At 38.6% G+C, this 12,946-nt stretch overlaps 1 pseudogene; it reads left to right on the top strand.

Moving 5' to 3' along the window:
• Positions 1-4,243: 4,243 nt before the first annotated feature.
• Positions 4,244-4,609, top strand: LOC103240493 (small ribosomal subunit protein eS24 pseudogene; annotated as a pseudogene).
• Positions 4,610-12,946: the final 8,337 nt, after the last annotated feature.

Below are 12,946 nucleotides of genomic sequence, written 5' to 3'. Positions count from 1 at the left end.
AATTTCTCAATTTTGGTTAAAATGTTAGCAACAATTATAAAGAGGAAGGGGATTAAACATTAATAAGCTGTCTTAATATTTATAGGTGAGCAAAACCCTATGTTATTTATGGTTTTGAAAGCTAATCTGCAAATACCTCTATTATCCATAGTTTCCTTGTTTTGTTAAATGTGACACTAGGGAATTAGTGGGAAAAGACAAAGAGCTGTTTTATAATGGGCCATAAAACCTTTGAATTTTGTGTGACCCTATATTAAAACCATTTTTGTGGGACTGAAACAGGCAGGTGTTGTCTTCTCACATTAACTAGTAAGGGAAAATAGGAAGGTTTTCTATTTGTTACTGCTGTTTCAGTAACATTTTATTGCTAAATAAAACAATGGCAGTACAATGGCAAGATACTTAGAGGCACAGATAACTTACTCATTTATCACTTGATCCACCCAAATATAATATTTGGGAAACAACTTTGTCACTCAAAAATATTGTTCATTCAGAAAACAAAACCTCAACATGGGTCAACTATTTTCATCTATTTTTAATAATGATAGAAAGGGCCTCTGGCTGCTTCAGAGAAAGTTGTCAGATGTGAAACCTAACTAACTACAGAGGAGAAAGCTTCACTTGTCTAGGCACTCCTTTGATGTGGCTTTTTTGTGTTGCTCTGAGCATACCTATTGAGGGTTTCAAAAGCATTCTATGCAAAAAATTATATAAAGAAGATCTCTACCCACAAATGAAGAACTTTATTTCCTAATGCCAGCAGGCCTCAGCAGTTTGCTTTAATGAAACCCTTAATATTGAAAAGATCCTTCAGTCTCCTCTTCAACCTTACCTCTCTGCTATAATTGTCATTTGAAATGTGAACTCTGAAAATCTGAGACAGGTCTCAGTTAATTTAGAAAGTTTATTTTGCCAAGGTTGAGAACACATGCCTGTGGCACAGCCTCAGGAAGTCCTGAGTGGTGGTCAGCAGTTTTGGTTTTATACATTTTAGGGAGATATGAGACATCAATCAACATATGTACGATGAACATTGATTCGGTCTGGAAAGGTGGGGAGGGGACTTCCAGGTCAAAGGTAGATAAGAGACAAATGGTTGCATTCTTTAGAGTTTCTTGTTAGCCTCTCCAAAGAAAGCAAGGAAGCAATCAGATATGTATTTATTTCAATGAACAGAGAGGTGATTTTGAATAGAATTGGAGGCAGGTTTGCCCTAAGCAGTTCCCATCTTGACTTTTTCCTTTAGCTTAGTGATGTCGGGGGCCAAATCACTAAGATATTCAGTCCCGCAAGGTATTTTCCTTTCACATTTCCCTCCTTTTAATTTTTAAAATCTTTTGGAGAAAACATTTTAGAAGAAAATGAGTCTCTGGTCTCAGGTTTCATCTGATCTCTCATGGTTAGGATGGTTTATTCCTAGTCAGGTGGGTCTCGAGATATTAGGAAAGCTCATTTTTAGAAGGTTGTGAAGTGTCATGTACTATGAAAAGAAAATAGTGGGAGGAAGGGAGAAAAACAACAACAAACAAAGAACATCCTGGAAAATCAATATAGGCCACATTACGCTGAAGCCCATACATCTGTAGGCAGGTATGAAAGTGGCTTATGTATGTAAATAGGTTGCTGTTATTTTCTTGTGAATTTTAAGCTGTCTAGCTTCAGTTTGCAGGGCTTTATGAAAGCACAGCTTAGTTTTCAATGACTCTGAATTAGGAAAAATGGGAAAAAAAGGAAAACATTATTTTAAAGTCTTCTAGCCAAGAAAAAATAGAATTTGATCCAAACTGTAGAAGATAATAAAAATTGAAAAACATTAGGCAAGACCAGAATCTAACAACAGGTGTACTATAGTTTTTGAAAACTAATTTTTCTCTCTCCAGTTTCCCATTTTTACTAAAGACAAACCATAGTAGGACTAGTTTGCTTTATTATATTTGGCTTAATTATTTGTATACAGTGCAGCAAGAATAATTAATTTTTACATAACTGTTTTTTTTTTTCTTTTGAGATGGAGTCTCACATTGTCACCCAGGCTGGAGTGCAGTGGTGCGATCTTGGTTCAACACAGCCTCCATTTCCTGGGTTCAAGCGATTCTCCTACCTCAGCCTCCTAAGTAGCTGGGATTCCACCTGGCTAATTTTTTTTGTATTTTTAGTAAAGATGGGGTTTTACCATGTTGGCCAGGCTGGTGTTGAACTCCTGACCTCAAGTGATCCACCCACTTCACCCTCCCAAAGTGCTGGGATTAAGGGCATGAGCTACCATGCCTGGCTTACATAGGCTTTTACATTGGCCTTGATGGAACTTTGTTCCATAGAAGGAATAAGCCGAGCCCAGTCATGTATTTATACCATTAAATACCTATGATTTGGGTGAATTCCTCTCCTCTTGAGGTTCCAAGATAAACCTGGGGTTCTGGACTTGTCAGAAAGTATATTCCTTACTTACCACAGGTCAGGAACCCTGTACGGGAACTGTGTAGACAAAGGTATGTGGACAGTTTTTCCAAGGAGTTTTATTGGCTCAGTAAGTTTGATTCCAAAATGGAAAACACACCATTCCAGTAAAAGTCTTGGTAAAATAACCAGTTCTCCTACTGTGTCCTGTTACAAATGAAAACAGATTCTTATTGCACTTATGCTACTAACTGTATTGTCACAAGTTAAAAATGCTCACAAATAGTTTCGAAATTCTGTAGAAATAAGGTAGAGAGAAACAAATATGCTCCAAATTTTATTCATAGGAGTATACTTTACTCAATTGTTAAAATTTGTAAATAACTTAAAGTTGTTGACTCTGAAAAGCAAAACAAAGGATCACCAATGTTTTAAGCAAAACTTAAAAAGATTACTTCAGTCTTCTATTAGTTTAGTCCATTAAGTTAATTCCTGTTCTGCTTGATATTCATGATCATTTCAGCTCTCCGTGAGTACTGAAAGTTTTTCCTCTATTCTGATGTCACAATCTTCAAAGTTATCAGAGGACTAAAACAAGACAGTCAGTGTCCATGGATGGCAAAAAGTTTCAGGATAGCCATACTCAAAGACACAATTGACAAGGAAATTTGTTACCTCTATGGCACACAATAATTTAACATAACAATTATAATTATTACTGATAACATACATTAAGTCACATCAAAATTATAGGAATTTCTCATAATTTTAGAAGAGGTACCAATAACATATTTATACAAATACAGCCCAAAGAAAATCAAACATCATTTTATATTTGACAATGCTTCCTGTGTAATTTTTATACCAAATAAGCCAAATATGTGATTTTTGGAGTTTAGGGAACTTATTAATAACATCTTAAAGCATTAATTAGGTCAGAAAAAGACATAATTTATAATTTGATTTTGGAAAGTTTGTCAATTACCAAAGGTTTAAAACACTCGATATTTCAAAATAGGATTACAGGTCACTATAAAATAAGCCATTCATTTAACCAAAGTGATAACTCAAGGATTTCAAAAAAAAAAAAAAAGGCAAAAACCTTCATTCTTTGAGAGAGACTAATTTTCCAAACAGTAAGTCCTAATAAAACAGCATGAAGTCAATTAAATTCATTTTCCAAAATTTTATAAACCACTTATAAAAATTTCATCTTGATTTTAAGTTATAACTTCCATAAGTCTTTATAACCTTTATTAAGGAGTCATTTAACGTTTCATGAAAACGTTGTTAATCTGACACAGGGGCTCATATGCTGGTGTTGCATCAGTGTGCCTTTGACATTAATGATTAGTTTATAGAGAAATAACTTATTTTATCTCTCAAAATCGGCCCTTACTATCTTACATGCCCCCCTCTTCCACGATTGTCCCTGGGCCTTGAGGAGTTGAATAACTTTAATTACTGACCCTGTGTCTTAGGAATGCAGTTAATTTTGAGGCTTTAATGCAGTTAATTAAAGATGAGGCTTTAATGCAGTTAATTTTGATTGGCATCTTCTACCAGGTCTGAGATGACACGAAGATTCAAGAATCTAATAACCTTAATTAATTTTTTTTAATCTCAGTTTTTCCTAAGCAAACCTAACTTAAAAATAATAGCATAGGAATTATTTTGATAAAATGTAAAATCTGTTAGGCCAGTTACCAAAAGACAAAAGAGAAGACCTTCTGCACTGCACAGAATATTATGCTAGAAGAAAACATGTCCTTGAGACCTTTAAGAAAACATTGTTAGCATCAGGCCACAAAAAACAGAACCTGGCTCTCTTTTCCTCCCTGTCTGAAGATAGGCCCGCCATCATGAATGACACCGTAACTATCCGCACTAGAAAGTTCATGACCAACCGACTACTTCAGAGGAAACAAATGGTCATTGACGTCCTTCACCCTGGGAAGGCAACAGTGCCTAAGACAGAAATTCAGGAAAAACTAGCCAAAATGTACAAGAACACACCGGATGTCATCTTTGTATTTGGATTCAGAACTCATTTTGGTGGTGGCAAGACAACTGGCTTTGGCATGATTTATGACTCCCTGGATTATGCAAAGAAAAATGAACCCAAACATAGACTTGCAAGACATGGCCTGTATGAGAAGAAAAAGACCTCAAGAAAGCAATGAAAGGAACACAAAAACAGAATGAAGAAAGTCAGGGGGACTGCAAAGGCCAATGTTGGTGCTGGCAAAAAGTTGGAGATTGGATCACAGCCGAAAGAGTAAAGGTGCCGCAGTAAAGGCTACCTGTGTCCATTTTGGATTTTTCACAAGCAGATTAACTAAAAACTTCCAAAAAACCACAAAAAACAAAAAACAAAAAAACAGAACCTAAGGAAGAAGACCATTTTGAAGCTAAAATTTGATTTGGGGAAGCCTATTCAATATGTTAAAGGTTTAAAACACTTGATATTATGAACTAGAATTCCAGGTCACCCCAAGTTATTCATTTAGCCAAAATGATGACTCAAAATTTTTTAAAAAGTCAAACACCTTTACTCATTAATGGAGGGAAGACTTCGCTTTCCAAACAGTCTGTCTCTGTCTTTCCCTTCTTTTTCTTTTTTTTTTTGGTAGTGTATTTAAAAGGCAAACAACCTGTAATCCCAGCACTTTGGGAGGCCAAGGAGGGCGGATCATGAGGTCAGGAGATCAAGACCATCCTGGCTAACATGGTGAAACCCTGTCTCTACTAAAAATACAAACAATTAGCCAGGCATGGTGGTGGGTGCCTGTAGTCCCAGCTATTTGGGAGGCTGAGGCAGGAGAATGGCGTGAACCCGGGAGGTGGAGCTTGCAGTGAGCCGAGATCATGCCACTACACTCCAGCCTGGGTGAAAGAGTGAGATTCCGTCTCAAAGAAAGAAAAAAAAAGCAAACAAATATCTTTTTTTTTTTTTTGGTCTTTTTTAATTAATTAATTTATTTATTTATTTATTTATTTTTATTATTATACTTTAAGTTCTAGGGTACATGTGCATAACGTGCAGGTTTGTTACATATGTATACTTGTGCCATGTTGCTGTGCTGCACCCATCAACTCGTCAGCACCCATCAACTCATCATTTACATCAGGTATAACTCCCAGTGCAGTCCCTCCCCCCTCCCCTCTCCCCATGATAGGCCCCGGTGTGTGATGTTCCCCTTCCCAAGTCCAAGTGATCTCATTGTTCAGTTCCCACCTATGAGTGAGAACATGCGGTGTTAGGTTCTCTGTTCTTGTGATAGTTTGCTAAGAATGATGGTTTCCAGCTGCATCCATGTCCCTACAAAGGACACAAACTCATCCTTTTTTATGGCTGCATAGTATTCCATGGTGTATATGTGCCACATTTTCTTAATCCAGTCTGTCACTGATGGACATTTGGGTTGATTCGAAGTCTTTGCTATTGTAAAAGGTGCCGCAATAAACATACGTGTGCATGTGTCTTTATAGCAGCATGATTTATAATCCTTTGGGTATATACCCAGTAATGGGATGGCTGGGTCATATGGTACTTCTAGTTCTAGATCCTTGAGGAATCGCCATACTGTTTTCCATAATGGTTGAACTAGTTTACAATCCCACCAACAGTGTAAAAGTGTTCCTATTTCTCCACATCCTCTCCAGCACCTGTTGTTTCCTGACTTTTGAATGATCGCCATTCTAACTGGTGTGAGATGGTATCTCATTGTGGTTTTGATTTGCATTTCTCTGATGGCCAGTGATGATGAGCATCTTTTCATGTGTCTGTTGGCTGTATGAATATCTTCTTTTGAGAAATGGCTGTTCATATCCTTTGCCCACTTTTTGAAGGGGTTGTTTGTTTTTTTCTTGTAAATTTGTTTGAGTTCTTTGTAGGTTCTGGATATTAGCCCTTTGTCAGATGAGTAGATTGCAAAGATTTTCTCCCATTCTGTAGGTTGCCTGTTCACTCTGATGGTAGTTTCTTTTGCTGTGGAGAAGCTCTTTAGTTTAATGAGATCCCATTTGTCAATTTTGGCTTTTGCTGCTGTTGCTTTTGGTGTTTTAGACATGAAGTCTTTGCCCATGCCTATGTCCTGAATGGTACTACCTAGGTTTTCCTCTAGGACTTTTATGGTATTAGGTCTAACATTTAAGTCTCTAATCCATCTTGAATTAATTTTCGTTTAAGGAGTAAGGAAAGGATCCAGTTTCAGCTTTCTACTTATGGCTAGCCAATTTTCCCAGCACCATTTATTAAATAGGGAATCCTTTCCCCATTTCTTGTTTCTCTCAGGTTTGTCAAAGATCAGATGGCTGTAGATGTGTGGTATTATTTCTGAGGACTCTATTCTGTTCCATTGGTCTATATCTCTGTTTTGGTAGCAGTACCATGCTGTTTAGGTTACTGTAGCCTTGTAGTATAGTTTGAAGTCAGGTAGCGTGATGCCTCCAGCTTTGTTCTTTTGACTTAGGATTGTCTTGGAGATGCGGGGTCTTTTTTGGTTCCATATGAACTTTAAAGCAGTTTTTTCCAATTCTGTGAAGAAACTCATTGGTAGCTTGATGGGGATGGCATTGAATCTATAAATTACCTTGGGCAGTATGGCCATTTTCACGATATTGATTCTTCCTATCCAGGAGCATGGTATGTTCTTCCATTTGTTTGTGTCCTCTTTGATTTCACTGAGCAGTGGTTTGTAGTTCTCCTTGAAGAGGTCCTTTACATCCCTTGTAAGTTGGATTCCTAGGTATTTTATTCTCTTTGAAGCAATTGTGAATGGAAGTTCATTCATGATTTGGCTCTCTGTTTGTTACTGGTGTATAAGAATGCTTGTGATTTTTGCACATTAATTTTGTATCCTGAGACTTTGCTGAAGTTGCTTACTAGCTTAAGTATATTTTGGGCTGAGACAATGGGGTTTTCTAAATATACAATCATGTCATCTGCAAAGAGGGACAATCTGACTTCTTCCGGTTAGCCAGTATTTTATTGAGGATTTTTGCATCGATGTTCATCAGGGATATTGGTCTAAAATTCTCTTTTTTTGTTGTGTCTCTGCCAGGCTTTGGTATCAGGATGATGTTGGCCTCATAAAATGAGTTAGGGAGGATTCCCTCTTTTTCTATTGATTGGAATAGTTTCAGAAGGAATGGTACCAACTCCTCCTTGTACCTCTGGTAGAATTCAGCTGTGAATCCATCTGGTCCTGGACTTTTTTTGGTTGGTAGGCTATTAATTATTGCCTCAATTTCAGAGCCTACTATTGGTCTATTCAGGGATTCAACTTCTTCCTGGTTTAGTCTTGGAAGAGTGTAAGTGTCCAGGAAATTATCCATTTCTTCTAGATTTTCCAGTTTATTTGCATAGAGGTGTTTATAGTATTCTCTGATGGTGGTTTGTATTTCCTGGGGTCGGTGGTTATATCCCCTTTATCATTTTTTATTGCGTCAATTTGATTCTTCTCTCTTTTCTTCTTTATTAGTCTTGCTAGCGGTCTGTCAATTTTGTTGATCTTTTCAAAAAAACAACTCCTGGATTCATTGATTTTTTCGAGGGTTTTTTGTGTTTCTACCTCCTTCAGTTCTGCTCTGATCTTAGTTATTTCTTGCCTTCTGCTAGCTTTCGAATGTGTTTGCTCTTGCTTCTCTAGTTCTTTTAACTGCGATGTTAGAGTGTCAATTTTAGATCTTTCCTGCTTTCTCTTGTGGGCATTTAGCGCTATAAATTTGCCTCTACACACTGCTTTAAATGTGTCCCAGAGATTCTGGTATGTTGTATCTTTGTTCTCATTGGTTTCAAAGAACATCTTTATTTCTGCCTTCATTTCGTTATGTACCCAGTAGTCATTCAGGAGCAGGTTGTTCAGTTTCCATGTAGTTGAGCGGTTTTGATTGAGTTTCTTAGTCCTGAATTCTAGTTTGATTGCACTGTGGTCTGAGAGACAGTTTGTTATAATTTCTGTTCTTGTACATTTGCTGAGGAGTGCTTTACTTCCAATTATGTGGTCAATTTTGGAGTAAGTACGATGTGGTGCTGGGAAGAATGTATATTCTGTTGATTTGGGGTGGAGAGTTCTATAGATGTCTATTAGGTCTGCTTGCTGCAGAGATGAGTTCAATTCCTGGATATCCTTGTTAACTTTCTGTCTCGTTGATCTGTCTAATGTTGACAGTGGAGTGTTGAAGTCTCCCGTTATTATTGTATGGGAGTCTAAGTCTCTTTGTAAGTCTCTAAGGACTTGCTTTATGAATCTGGGTGCTCCTGTATTGGGTGCATATATATTTAGGATAGTTAGCTCTTCCTGTTGAATTGATCCCTTTACCATTATGTAATGGCCTTCTTTGTCTCTTTTGATATTTGATGGTTTAAAGTCTGTTTTATCAGAGACTAGTATTGCAACCCCCGCTTTTTTTTGTTCTCCATTTGCTTGGTAAATCTTCCTCTATCCCTTTATTTTGAGCCTATGTATGTCTCTGCATGTGAGATGGGTCTCCTGAATACAGCAGACTGATGGGTCTTGACTCTTTATCCAGTTTGCCAGTCTGTGTCTTTTAATTGGAGCATTTAGTCCATTTACATTTAAGGTTAATATTGTTATGTGTGAACTTGATCCTGCCATTATGATATTAACTGGTTATTTTGCTCGTTAGTTGATGCAGTTTCTTCCTAGCCTTGATGGTCTTTACATTTTGGTATGTTTTTGCAATGGCTGGTACCGGTTGTTCCTTTCCATGTTTAGTGCTTCCTTCAGGGTCTCTTGTAAGGCAGGCCTGGTGGTGACAAAATCTCTAAGCATTTGCTTATCTGTAAAGGATTTTATTTCTCCTTCACTTATGAAACTTAGTTTGGCTGGATATGAAATTCTGGGTTGAAAATTCTTTTCTTTAAGAATGTTGAATATTGGCCCCCAGTCTCTTCTGGCTTGTAGAGTTTCTGCCGAGAGATCTGCTGTTAGTCTGATGGGCTTCCCTTTGCGGGTAACCCGACCTTTCTCTCTGGCTGCCCTTAAGATTTTTTCCTTCATTTCAACTTTGGTGAATCTGACAATTATGTTTCTTGGAGTTGCTCTTCTCGAGGAGTATCTTTGTGGCGTTCTCTGTATTTCCTGGATTTGAATTTTGGCCTGCCCTACTAGGTTGGGGAAGTTCTCCTGGATGATATCCTGAAGAGTGTTTTCCAACTTGGTTCCATTTTCCCCCTCACTTTCAGGCACCCCAATCAGACGTAGATTTGGTCTTTTTACATAATCCCATACTTCTTGCAGGCTTTGTTCATTTCTTTTTCTTCTTTTTTCTTTTGGTTTCTCTTCTCACTTCATTTCATTCATTTGATCCTCAATCGCTGATACTCTTTCTTCCAGTTGATCGAGTCGGTTACTGAAGCTTGTGCATTTGTCACGTATTTCTCGTGTCATGGTTTTCATCTCTTTCATTTCGTTTATGACCTTCTCTGCATTAATTACTCTAGCCATCAATTCTTCCACTTTTTTTTCAAGATTTTTAGTTTCTTTGCGCTGGGTACGTAATTCCTCCTTTAGCTCTGAGAAATTTGATGGACTGAAGCCTTCTTCTCTCATCTCGTCGAAGTCATTCTCCGTCCAGCTTTGATCCGTTGTTGGCGATGAGCTGTGCTCCTTTGCCGGGGGAGATGTGCTCTTATTTTTTGAATTTCCAGCTTTTCTTCCCCTGCTTTTTCCCCATCTTTGTGGTTTTATCTGCCTCTGGTCTTTGATGATGGTGACGTACTGATGGGGTTTTGGTGTAGGTGTCCTTTCTGTTTGATAGTTTTCCTTCTAACAGTTAGGGCCCTCAGCTGTAGGTCTGTTGGAGATTGCTTGAGGTCCACTCCAGACCCTGTTTGCCTGGGTATCAGCAGCAGAGGCTGCAGAAGATAGAATATTTCTGAACAGCGAGTGTACCTGATTCTTGCTTTGGAAGCTTCCTCTCAGGGGAGTACTCCACCCTGTGAGGTGTGGGGTGTGAGACTGCCCCTAGTGGGAGATGACTCCCAGTTAGGCTACTCAGGGGTCAGGGACCCACTTGAGCAGGCAGTCTGTCCCTTCTCAGATCTCAACCTCCGTGTTGGGAGATCCACTGCTCTCTTCAAAGCTGTCAGACAGAGTCGTTTGCGTCTGCAGAGGTTTCTGCTGCATTTGTTATTGTTTACTGTGCCCTGTCCCCAGAGGTGGAGTCTACAGAGACAGGCAGGGTTCCTTGAGCTGCTGTGAGCTCCACCCAGTTCGAGCTTCCCAGCGGCTTTGTTTACCTACTTAAGCCTCAGCAATGGCGGGCGCCCCTCCCCCAGCCTCGCTGCTTCCTTGCCGGTAGATCACAGACTGCTGTGCTAGCAATGAGGGAGGCTCCGTGGGCGTGGGACCCTCCCGGCCAGGTGTGGGATACAATCTCCTGGTGTGCCCGTTTCCTTAAAGCGCAGTATTGGGGTGGGAGTTACCCGATTTTCCTGGTGTTGTGTGTCTCAGTTCCCCTGGCTAGGAAAAGGGATTCCCTTCCCCCTTGCGCTTCCCAGGTGAGGTGATGCCTCGCCCTGCTTCAGCTCTTGCTGGTCGGGCTGCAGCAGCCAACCAGCACCGATTGTCCGGCACTCCCTAGTGAGATGAACCCAGTACCTCAGTTGAAAATGCAGAAATCGGCCGGGCGCGGTGGCTCAAGCCTGTAATCCCTGCACTTTGGGAGGCCGAGACGGGCGGATCATGAGGTCAGGAGATCGAGACCATCCTGGCTAACATGGTGAAACCCCGTCTCTACTAAAAAATACAAAAAACTAGCCGGGTGCGGTGTCGGGTGCCTGTAGTCCCAGCTACTCGGGAGGCTGAGGTAGGAGAATGGCATGAACCCGGGAGGTGGAGCTTGCAGTGAGCTGAGATCCGGCCACTGCACTCCAGCTTGGGCGACAGAGCGAGACTCCGTCTCAAAAAAAAAAAAAAAGAAAATGCAGAAATCACTGGTCTTCTGTGTCGCTCGCGCTGGGAGTTGGAGACTGGAGCTGTTCCTATTCGGCCATCTTGCTCCGCACCCCCTGCAAACAAATATCTTTTATTATCTTTTAATATTACATGAAAATCTTGTTCAAGTGAGAAGGTCAAATTTCACCCTTGCATTAGTGGCTATTAATATCAACCCCAATTTTTAATAAAACATCATAGATAAATCTATCCAAGCTTAATCAGTTTGACCATAAGGCAAGATTTTTATAAACCTTTTATAACTCTTTACAAATTTTTTTTTAAACAGCAGATTAGTGCTTTAAGAAAACCATTTTTTGCTTTTATTTGATGTTCAATTTATGGAAAAACTGCATAATACTTGTTTAAATTTAGTCAATATGTTCACACATATAATTTCTTTTACAAGGTTCATTTTTACAAACCTTCCAAAACTCATTTAGACCTTTAGCTTTGTCTTATTTAATTTAAAACAGTCCTTTAACTCTCTAGACAAAATTGTACATTCCCTGCCTTCTTCTATCTCTTACCAAAAACACATTTCATTCTCCTCACACACCCTGCATGTAAACCTATTTTTTTTTCAGTAGTTTTAATTACATGTTATAATGGTAATTCTTAGCAACTTTCACTTTTGGTGCATACATTTTCTTTTACAAATCCCTTTGCAACTTATATAGAACATCTACAACATGCTTCGACTTTCTGACTTGTCCTAAACATCCCTCCTTTTAAGCAACCAGTCATTTTACTTTAGTACATGAATTTACCATACAATATTCGTTCTTATATAAAATCTTTTTCTTTATAATTTTTTTGCATAGGTAGGGGTAGGCTACTTCCACATATCCCCAGGCCTTATTCAGAATTTAATGACTCCAAAAGAAATTGAGCAATTTCCAAAAGTCAAAGCAGTTTATGGCCTTAAAAGCATCAAGCAAACCTAATATCTGCCCTGCACGATTTAGACTAAATGTATTTATTTTATTAATAATCTTTAAAGCTCTATTTATTTCCCAAAGATTACTAAAGTTACATGAACTAAAAGGCATTATAGTTTTTATTTGTCTTCCAAAATATTTTATATAAGTGATTTGATTTAAGCCAATTAATTAGAGCTCTTATATATAAACATTTCACATACAACATATATATAACTACACAGACAGAAGAAGGTTACTACAGTAGTTGTAAGACTTTTCATTTGCCAGTTTTAAAGTTTCTTAATTGGATTACTGGCTTTAGGGTGGAGTCCTTGAAAGAACAGGACCAGGAAAAGGTCTCTGGTAACTTCTATTTTTCCCGAGGAGTCCCAGGCTCTTAGAGCTTCAATATTTGCTTTTAATTAAGCTGACTTTTAACCATAGCATTCTTTAACAAAATCTTTTTCAAATTTCTTATACCTACTTTAGCCAGGCCAAACAGCTGATATTTCTGGCTTTTAAACTTTACCAAAGGTAACCTCACAGGTACTTTGAGAAAGGAAAAATCAAGACAGTTGGTGGAGGGGAAGAGAATCAAAAAATGGCAAAGTTCACCCAAATATCAACCAGAAAGGCTCATCCCCTAAGCTAGGGATT

The sequence above is a fragment of the Chlorocebus sabaeus genome, chromosome 13 (genome assembly GCF_047675955.1).
Source record: "Chlorocebus sabaeus isolate Y175 chromosome 13, mChlSab1.0.hap1, whole genome shotgun sequence".
Lineage (NCBI taxonomy): Eukaryota > Metazoa > Chordata > Mammalia > Primates > Cercopithecidae > Chlorocebus > Chlorocebus sabaeus.
The sequence above is the reverse complement of the archived record's forward strand: the minus strand, read 5'-3'. Positions and strand labels throughout refer to the sequence as shown.